Source organism: Camelus dromedarius, chromosome 11 (assembly GCF_036321535.1).
Source record: "Camelus dromedarius isolate mCamDro1 chromosome 11, mCamDro1.pat, whole genome shotgun sequence".
Classification (NCBI taxonomy): Eukaryota; Metazoa; Chordata; class Mammalia; order Artiodactyla; family Camelidae; genus Camelus; species Camelus dromedarius.
Genome location: NC_087446.1, coordinates 69724586 through 69732961, shown reverse-complemented (window position 1 = coordinate 69732961; position 8376 = coordinate 69724586).

The following is an 8376-nucleotide window of genomic DNA, read 5'->3' as shown; positions in this document are numbered from 1 at the left end:
AGCTCACTTCCAAGTGGCTAGGTCAAAATGAGATGGTACGAGTGACACTCAGGCAGAATGCTTGTAAAAGTGCTAGTTGCTCTTGCTGCTTTATACTGTCTTCTCAGGTAATTCCGTTGTCCATTGGCTTGCAAATACCTCCTCATTTGATTTAAAAAAAATAGCATGCCCTAAAAATTTTAAAAATAAGGAATGAAGATTTACTGATTAATGCTGGTTGTATTTTTATAGGTCATTTATTAAAAAAAAAATTAGGAGTTCTCTAAAGAGAATTTATTCTGTGTGCCTAGAATATGATTCAGTTAAAAATGATTTTCCTTTAAATACTTTTCAGAAATTATCTGTGATATTTTTCTTGAATAGTAGTTTAAGCTTTCTGAGGAGGTTTTACATTTAGAAAAGTTTATTCTTGTAACAATTGACACGTTAAATAAATGTTTCAAACCCTGGACAGCATAAAGCCCTTGCTTTTTTTTTAAATATATATAATTTTGGTGGTTAGTGCTATGACATATTATTATTTATTAACGGTTTTTATTTTGCTTCTGGGTTGTCCTAGATTTCGGCGCATGTGCCTGGGAAGGCCTCTCGGGCAAAGATGGTTATTTAAGAAGGTTGTCATTGTAAATGCTCTCAAGAGGATTAAACAAATTCCACAGCAAATAAATGAACATGTTTGGAAGGTTTTACACCCTCATGTAATTTCCAGAAAACAGACATGATTCACTTGCTAAACCAAACACACAGGTACAGTAATGAGCCTGGCTCACATGACTGGACAGCACGGAGGGAGCCTCATCTATTGGCGTGGGTTACGCTGCAGGAAGCGCAACTGAAATTTTAATCAGAATTTATTTCCAGCGAGTGCTGCTTCCGTGTTTTTCTCCCCAATATAAGGAAGTGCCCTCTTTGCCTCGCCATCAGTCTGCAGAGCCCCTCGTCTCACACACTCCCCTGTTCATCAGAAGGCTGATGGAGCCCGTTTGCTTAGACACACTTAGCTACACTCGCAGCGGGGATCATCAGTCTCTTCTGTGTGTTCACCTCCACGTGCAGGGGAGAAAATCGACTTTTGCTGCCGACAAACGCTAATTGACTACCAGTTGTTTCAGAGGGACTGTGATGTTGAAAACTGGTGTCCCTTTCATTTTTATATGTTGGATGCTGACAAATTGCACGGCCACACCCCCACTGTAAGTACACCCACCAGGGAGGGTGTCGGAGCTTGAATCTGTGTGTTTTAGTATTCTGATTCTGGCACTTGTCAGCTTTCAGTGTTCTCGCTGGGTTTGGGAGACTATTTCTCAAGCGATTTCTTTGGCTACCAATAAATTTGCAAAGCCGTCTCCTTCAGTGGAGTTCCGATGAGCTGAGTTGGGAGGGGCATGTGAAATTGAGGCTGGCAGAGAGGTGCAATGAAAACTAGCCACCATCTGGTTACCTCTCATTTTTTATGGGCCAAAGATGCTTGTCTTCTTTTCTTTCCTCCTCCATCCATCCCTTCAGGTCAGGGAGTCGTCTTCAAGAATTTCATCCTAAAATGTAAAGTAATGATGAAGGCATTGTGTTTCTGTTGTTGATTTCATTTGATTTGCATTCATTGTTAAAGATTTTCTGGTGAGGTTCTTATGAGCTCTTAAAAGCTGGAAGAGCAGCACAACCAAGGAGAGAAAGTCAGAGAAACGAGTCAGCGGCCCCTGTGAGGTCTGCGGGACGAAGGCAGGAGGTGGGGCAGAGGCAGCACCGTGGCCTCCACTGCAGCCCTGATGGCAACGTGCGCATGTAAAGCCAGCGTCTCTTGTCACCATGTGTTCTAACAGGACTCCCACTAAAGGAATGCGAGGAGATTTGGGGAGGCCTTACCTTTTACCCTCTGGTCAAACATCTTTAATGCTGAATTATTTATTCAAGATGACACAGAGATCACCTGCAGAGCGTGAGGGAGTTGTGCTTGCTTCCTGTCTTGCCCGCCCCAGGCTCACTCATCATACACCTGATTCTCGCAGGCACTGCAGTGCCCGTGGGGGGCGCTCTGCTCCTCGGGGAGCTGGGCACGGGAGTGCGCACATTGGAGCCGGCTGCACCAGCGCTGATACTTCTCTATATGTTGAGCCCTTTGTGTAAGTAGTAAAGGTGGGATCCAGAGTCTTCCTGTGTCTACGGAGTTCTCCAGCAAAGCCAACTTGGAGGAAAGAAAGAAAATGCCTACTGTTCCATGACTGTGTCCTAAGGGTTTAAAGCTCATGCGGAGCACACGTGAGATCTCATTCAGTAAATACTCTGGGGTCTTTACTCTGACTTGTCATGAATTTGGCATTCTCATAATGTTATTTCTCTTAAAACATGTCTAAGCAACCATTTTTGTGTGATGGTTATTGTGCGTAAGTGTCCTGAAGAAACTGTTGTGGATGGAAGTGTGGGCATCAGTGGTACAAGAATGTTTGGTGGCCCTGGGGGCTGCCCGAGCTCCACACCATTTGTTACCAGCAGTCTTTCAGATTGCATCTTATTCCAGAGCTCACCGGGGCTCCCATCTCTCACTACGTGTCTTGAGAGAATATTTGTTCAGAGGGGAGGGGACAGGATGCTTCCAATTCTGGGTTCTGGGGTTCCCTGTCTAAAGGTGGCACTGGCACAAATCCTTTATTCATGGAGTAATGAAGCCCCCCAGTCTCGTGGCTAATTGGGACTCCCTGTCCTTCTTCATGTTAGGAGCCTGAGGGCTTGGGTTAGGCCCCCAAACCTGTTTTTGGTGAGCTTTCAGCCCTATCACACCACCTGTGTTTTCCCGTTTCAGTCACATGACTTTGATTTTTGCAGGTAGGTGTGAATCCTGGACAGTACCTGGGACATCCAGGTTTCCCCTACAGTAGGGACAGTGAAGAAAGTTCACCCCGTATGGTGTGTTCGGTGTCCTCGAGGACAAGTAGGGACCCACAGATAGATGTCTGGATGGGTGGTGATCAGGCCCGAGTCTTGGAAGAACCGAGATTCCATTACTGTTTTAAAAGTGAAATTGAGGGATTAATTCTGGAAGGTCTGATGCAACTGAGATTAAAATTATTATATGGTTTTTATTGTTAGCAGAAGTGGTTTTTAACCCTTAGACCCAGTCCCCCCTATTTATAATAAATATTTTGTAACCTTTCTTTTCTGGTGCCCGGAAGTGAACGTCAAAGAAAATGTAACCTAACTATAAGTATGAGAAACAAATAGACAGGTAGATGGAAAGATGGGATACCCAAATTCTTATATTATGGGGTATTTTATATTCTATGCTAATTATTGACCTCTCAGGACAAAAGGCACATACAAAGGGAGTCACTTCTAATAAACTATTTTTCCAACCCTTACCTAACTGGGAAACAAGTGGCTTCACAATGAGCACCTCCCAGGTCCCCGGGGAAATCTTCTTGTCAGAGTTACACTTGCTTATGGTGTCCTGTGCCAAGTGCAAGCAGATGCGGTTCGGAAGCTGCCCGGAGGCTGACTCCGGGGATTCCTTCTCCGTCGCAGCTGTGAGGGAGCCTTGCCTTTCCTGACCACAACAACAGAGGCGATTTTGAATCTCTTAAAACTGCCATACCAGTGTATATCACAACCCTCACAAGATACGTTGAATAAAGTACAAAACTTTAAGTGTCTCCTTTAGGATAGAAATAGGGTATAAAAGAAATCATGAATTAAAAAATTCTAGTGCCCGAATAAGTGCTACATTACACTGGCTGCATCATAAGGTTAGAAAATTTCATTACCACTTTACATACCACATCTTATAGTTAGATTTTATTAATGTTTTTTTCCCTAAAGAAAAAAAAATCATTTCATGAGTTCTTGCGTCATAGATGACGAGCAGAGTGCAAGTGTAAAACCAGGAATCTTGATGCTGGTTAGTCTAGACCATCTCCGTCACTGCGCAGATCATCTTTACTCATTTTACTGCACTTTTTAGAATCACCTTCTCACTTGGAAAAACCCCTGTGTCAGTTGGATTTTTTAGTAAAACAATTCTTTTTCTTACCTAGAACATCAGTGATGTTTTCAAGATGATAAAAAAAATTTGCCCATGGCATTTAAACAGTTGCTAGTTCTCGTAATTTATGGCTGTCTCGTATTTGTCACAATTGGAGAACTGTGTTTTCTTTCTGCAAATTCTCATTGCTTTGGTGACGCAGGGACACGTGTCCTTACTGGATGGATTATGATAGTAGTTGTTTGCATTCTCTCCCTAAATCTGGAGTCCTGTGTTATGTTTCCTGTTAACTTAAAAAATAGGAATATTGTTTATTACCTAAATATCTAACCTCACACCAGTGATGCATATCAAATTGGTCCAAATAGGAATTCCAACATTAAATGAGACAGTAATTTCACAACCCACTTTTCCAAAAATTTGGATTGATGGTTCAATTATACCAGGGACATTAGCTGTTTTAATTGAATCAATCATTGCTTTCTTCAATAAAATTTTCCATTCCATCTGCTCTTTTGGTTAATTGTTCTTCAGTGTTTCATTTGCTTTCTTTCCCAAAAATATAAGATTTTGGCTTTTGTCATTGAAAATCCTTGCTGGTTTTGCTACCTCATGCTGGAGAGGAAGGCTTGTGACTGTTTTATAGTCACTGGTTTCATGTTTGCATGAGTGCTTAATGCCACGTTGCAGGGGTGTGGAGACCTAATGAAGTGTGTACATAAAAGGCTTATTCTACACTGAGTGCAGGGTTAGTGTTCACAGCCCATGTCATCAGTATCATAATTAATCCATTACAATCATCCTCTATTAATCAGTGTTTTCCTTCTAACGTCTCCAGGAGAGGAAATGTAGTAGTCTAAATGCAAATCTTTGCCAAACTTTCAGTCAATTCAAAACCTTTAAAGCTTTGCTTTCAATAGGAATGTGTGCCTGCTATCCCTACTTCTGCTCCTCCTGACCCAGGACGCAGTCTCCACAGCTGATGATCCATGAGGTACTGGATTCTTGATCCCATGGCTCTGTGTGTTCTGAGACATCTGGGGACTTCAGCACTGTTTTAGGGGCTTTGGGTCCCACCTCTTCATAGCATTGCTGAGATGATATCTGTGGGTTCACCCTCATTCTTGAGTGTATTGTGCATTTTTCTTACAACCAACACACTCCACCGTGGCAGCACTGCTTTGACCACGTGCTGGGACAGCGTGTGCTTGTCAGTTCTTGAGTTTAAATTTTCTGTTCTAATTTCTAAAATGGGGTATATTGACAGATACACCCCATGTAAACAGAAGCTCTGTGGGGTTTTCAGCAACTTCTAAGAGCATAAATATTCCTGAAGCAGCTAATTTTCCTCCCAACAAGTGAGAAGCAAGTCGGTAAGCCCTGGGTGCCTGTCGCGGCCAAGCTCTGCAGCCCAGGCTGCTCACCGAGGAGCAAGGAGAAAATCTTAAAAACCTACTTCCATGCCGTCTTTCACAGAATCTCAGAAATGAACGTTTTAATATCTAAAGAGGGGTGATTTTGCTAAATAAATTTTTTATTTTTTTCCTTTTTCAGTTTTATCGGGTAGAATTATTACAGTTCAACTTCACATACACATTTTGCATGTAAATACATGTGTAGAGCATACTGCATTTATTAGTTTACATATATGCAGTAATTATTCTTTCTAAGAACAGATTAGAGCTTTAGATTTTTAAAATTACAGTTACCAGAGGAATAAGGACATCTACAAAAGAATAATAAACAGAATATTGTAATCCTATCACAAAGGGCAGTCAGATGTACTTACACATATTCAAGAAATCAAAATAATATTTAGTTCATTTGTGGTCTTATTATTTTTGCTATTAATTTTAGATTCCCCATAAATTAAGTCATATGGCATTTTTCTTTCTCTTTCCACCACACTTCACTTAGAATGACAGTCTTCAGGTCCATCCATATTGCTGCAAATGGCATCTTTTATGTCTGAGTAGTATTCCATTGTATATATGTATCACCTCGTCTTTATCCAGTCATGTGCTGATGGACATTTGTGTTGTTTCCATGTTCCTTGTTCTATGTCCCTTCTGGCAACAATTACTGATTTTAAATATTTTCCACCTTAAAATCCTTCCTGAAAGAGATGTGGTAACTGGAATCAAAAACAGTTACAGCACAGGGTTGTGTGTGATGGGCCCTGGGGGCTTGGTAGGAAGGTTGGCAGAAAAGATTTCAGATTCTGATCAAATGATTCCTCCTCTTGTAGCCCTGCCGACCGCCTCTCTCACGGCCGGCCCTACAAGTCTGATCAGTCCCTTCTGTGATTCCTACTGTATTGTGCACAAATTTTGTCCAATTGGTGTCATCCAGTAGGAACCTTAAGTGAGGCACCCAAGCTCCTGTGTTGATTTCTTCCATCAGCCCTTAAATTCCTTGGGAGCCAGGACTGTCTCATTGCCCCAAGGATCCCTAATTCCTAGTGAGATGCCTGATACAGCTGGTACTTAACGAGCACATAAGTCAAATGGAAAAACCTGATCAAAGAAAAGGCCCTCATTTCTCAGACATGCCTACTTGAGTACATAGGGTAAAATGACATGTCTTCTTGGATTTGCTGTCAAATACTTCAACAAAGGACAAATAAAAGAACAAAGGTCTGAATAAAGGAAATATGGAAAAGTATGTGAATTCCTTAATCTGGGTGATGGGCTGATTGTACTATACTTACTGATGTATACATTAGTTAGTTTATAATTTTACTGTCATTAGCTGAATGGCAAGTATTAATACTTATTAATTGAAATCCTTAGAACTGAATAAACTTACCCCACACAAAATCCTTAGTATCCTAGTAATTTCTCTTAAAAATCTTTTCCCACAAAGACAGGAAAAAAGGGAAAGGCAGATCCGTGGAGTATTTCCACGTTGTCAAAAGACCAAAGGCCGATACAATAGAAGAGATTGTAAAAAAGATAAAGAGGCTGAAATTAATGTCTGGAAAACCTAGCTAACAATCCTAAATGGCCCAACATAACTAACCTCAGCACTGCCGCATCAAGAATGGGACAAATAGCACCTAGTGGATTTTTTTTTAATAAATAAGTAATGATCCAGTTCCTACCACAGGCAATTATGATAAGACTGAGTATAAATTCTAACACCAAATAGCGTACAAATCATAATTATTACTTTATTCAAACTGCTTCTTCTATAAAATTTGAATCTTTTTATTCTTAAGACAGATTTGTGGCCTATGACCTAGTGATAAAATTTTCAACTGGCTTGTATTAAAAAAGTTCACCATAGTGATAGTTTATTACATCAACTCTTCCTTTTTGGGAAACCCATGTGCCTTGTCACTCTCTTTCATAAGATTTCCTGTGGAAAATTCAATCCTTCTTTCAGGAAAAGGCTGAGCAATATATCTCATGGAAAACCTTCATAAACTGCAACACAAGAAAATGAAAATGACATTGAGCAGCCCGTGAAGCCGGCAGAAACACACAGCGCACGGCTGTGTTCCCGCCTCGAATTTCTGTAACCAGCAGGGAAATTGTGCATTTCAAGAAATAGACATAAACTCTTTTCAGGACCTGAGCACACAATTTCCCTTTCAGGGTTTAGTGGGCTTCCATTTAATTCTATGAGAAATGTTTAAAACAACAGAACAACAGCTGAGATAGGGTTTAAAGTAACTTTTTTGTCTTAGTGAAAATAAAGCCAACTGATAGTTATCATTTTTACTTTATTTAATCTCACTCTCTTACTTTACCTCCCCAACCTCCTCCACAAAATGATGGTGAACATCCCCTCCTGGGTCAGAAGGCTAAGTAGAAAGTACCAATCACATGGAGGTGTGCTTTGTTGTTTTATTTTTCAAAACAAACAAGTTTCATTCATGTGATTTAATAATTAAGATCAGAAACAAAGTCTACTCAATAAATGGTAGACAACACAAGTCATCATAGCTGCTTATCAGGTTTGGCCCCACGTTACACACTTTTACATGGACATGTGCAATGTGCTATCTTAGGAAACGGTGAGTGGGGTCAGGGCCTCTGCTCTCACAGGGCACACAGCCTGGTGGGGGAGGCGGTGTTCAATCATTGCCTTTTTTTTTAATGTAAGTACAAATTATGGGAAATGCTATTTAAAAAGAACAAAATGAGTCAATGAAAGTGAAAAATACCAGGAGAGTATTTAGGCTGAAGGAAGACAGGGAATCTCTTTGAAGAGTTGACACTCCACTGAGAACCAAAGGACAACTCCAGTACTGCAGGTGAAGGGCAGGGACACACTGATAAAGGGCTGATATCCAGAATATACCAAAATTTCTTTAAACTCAACAAGAAGGATGAATAACCCGATTAAAATATGAGCAAAATGCCTGAACACAGACCTCATCAAAGAAGAAATCTAGA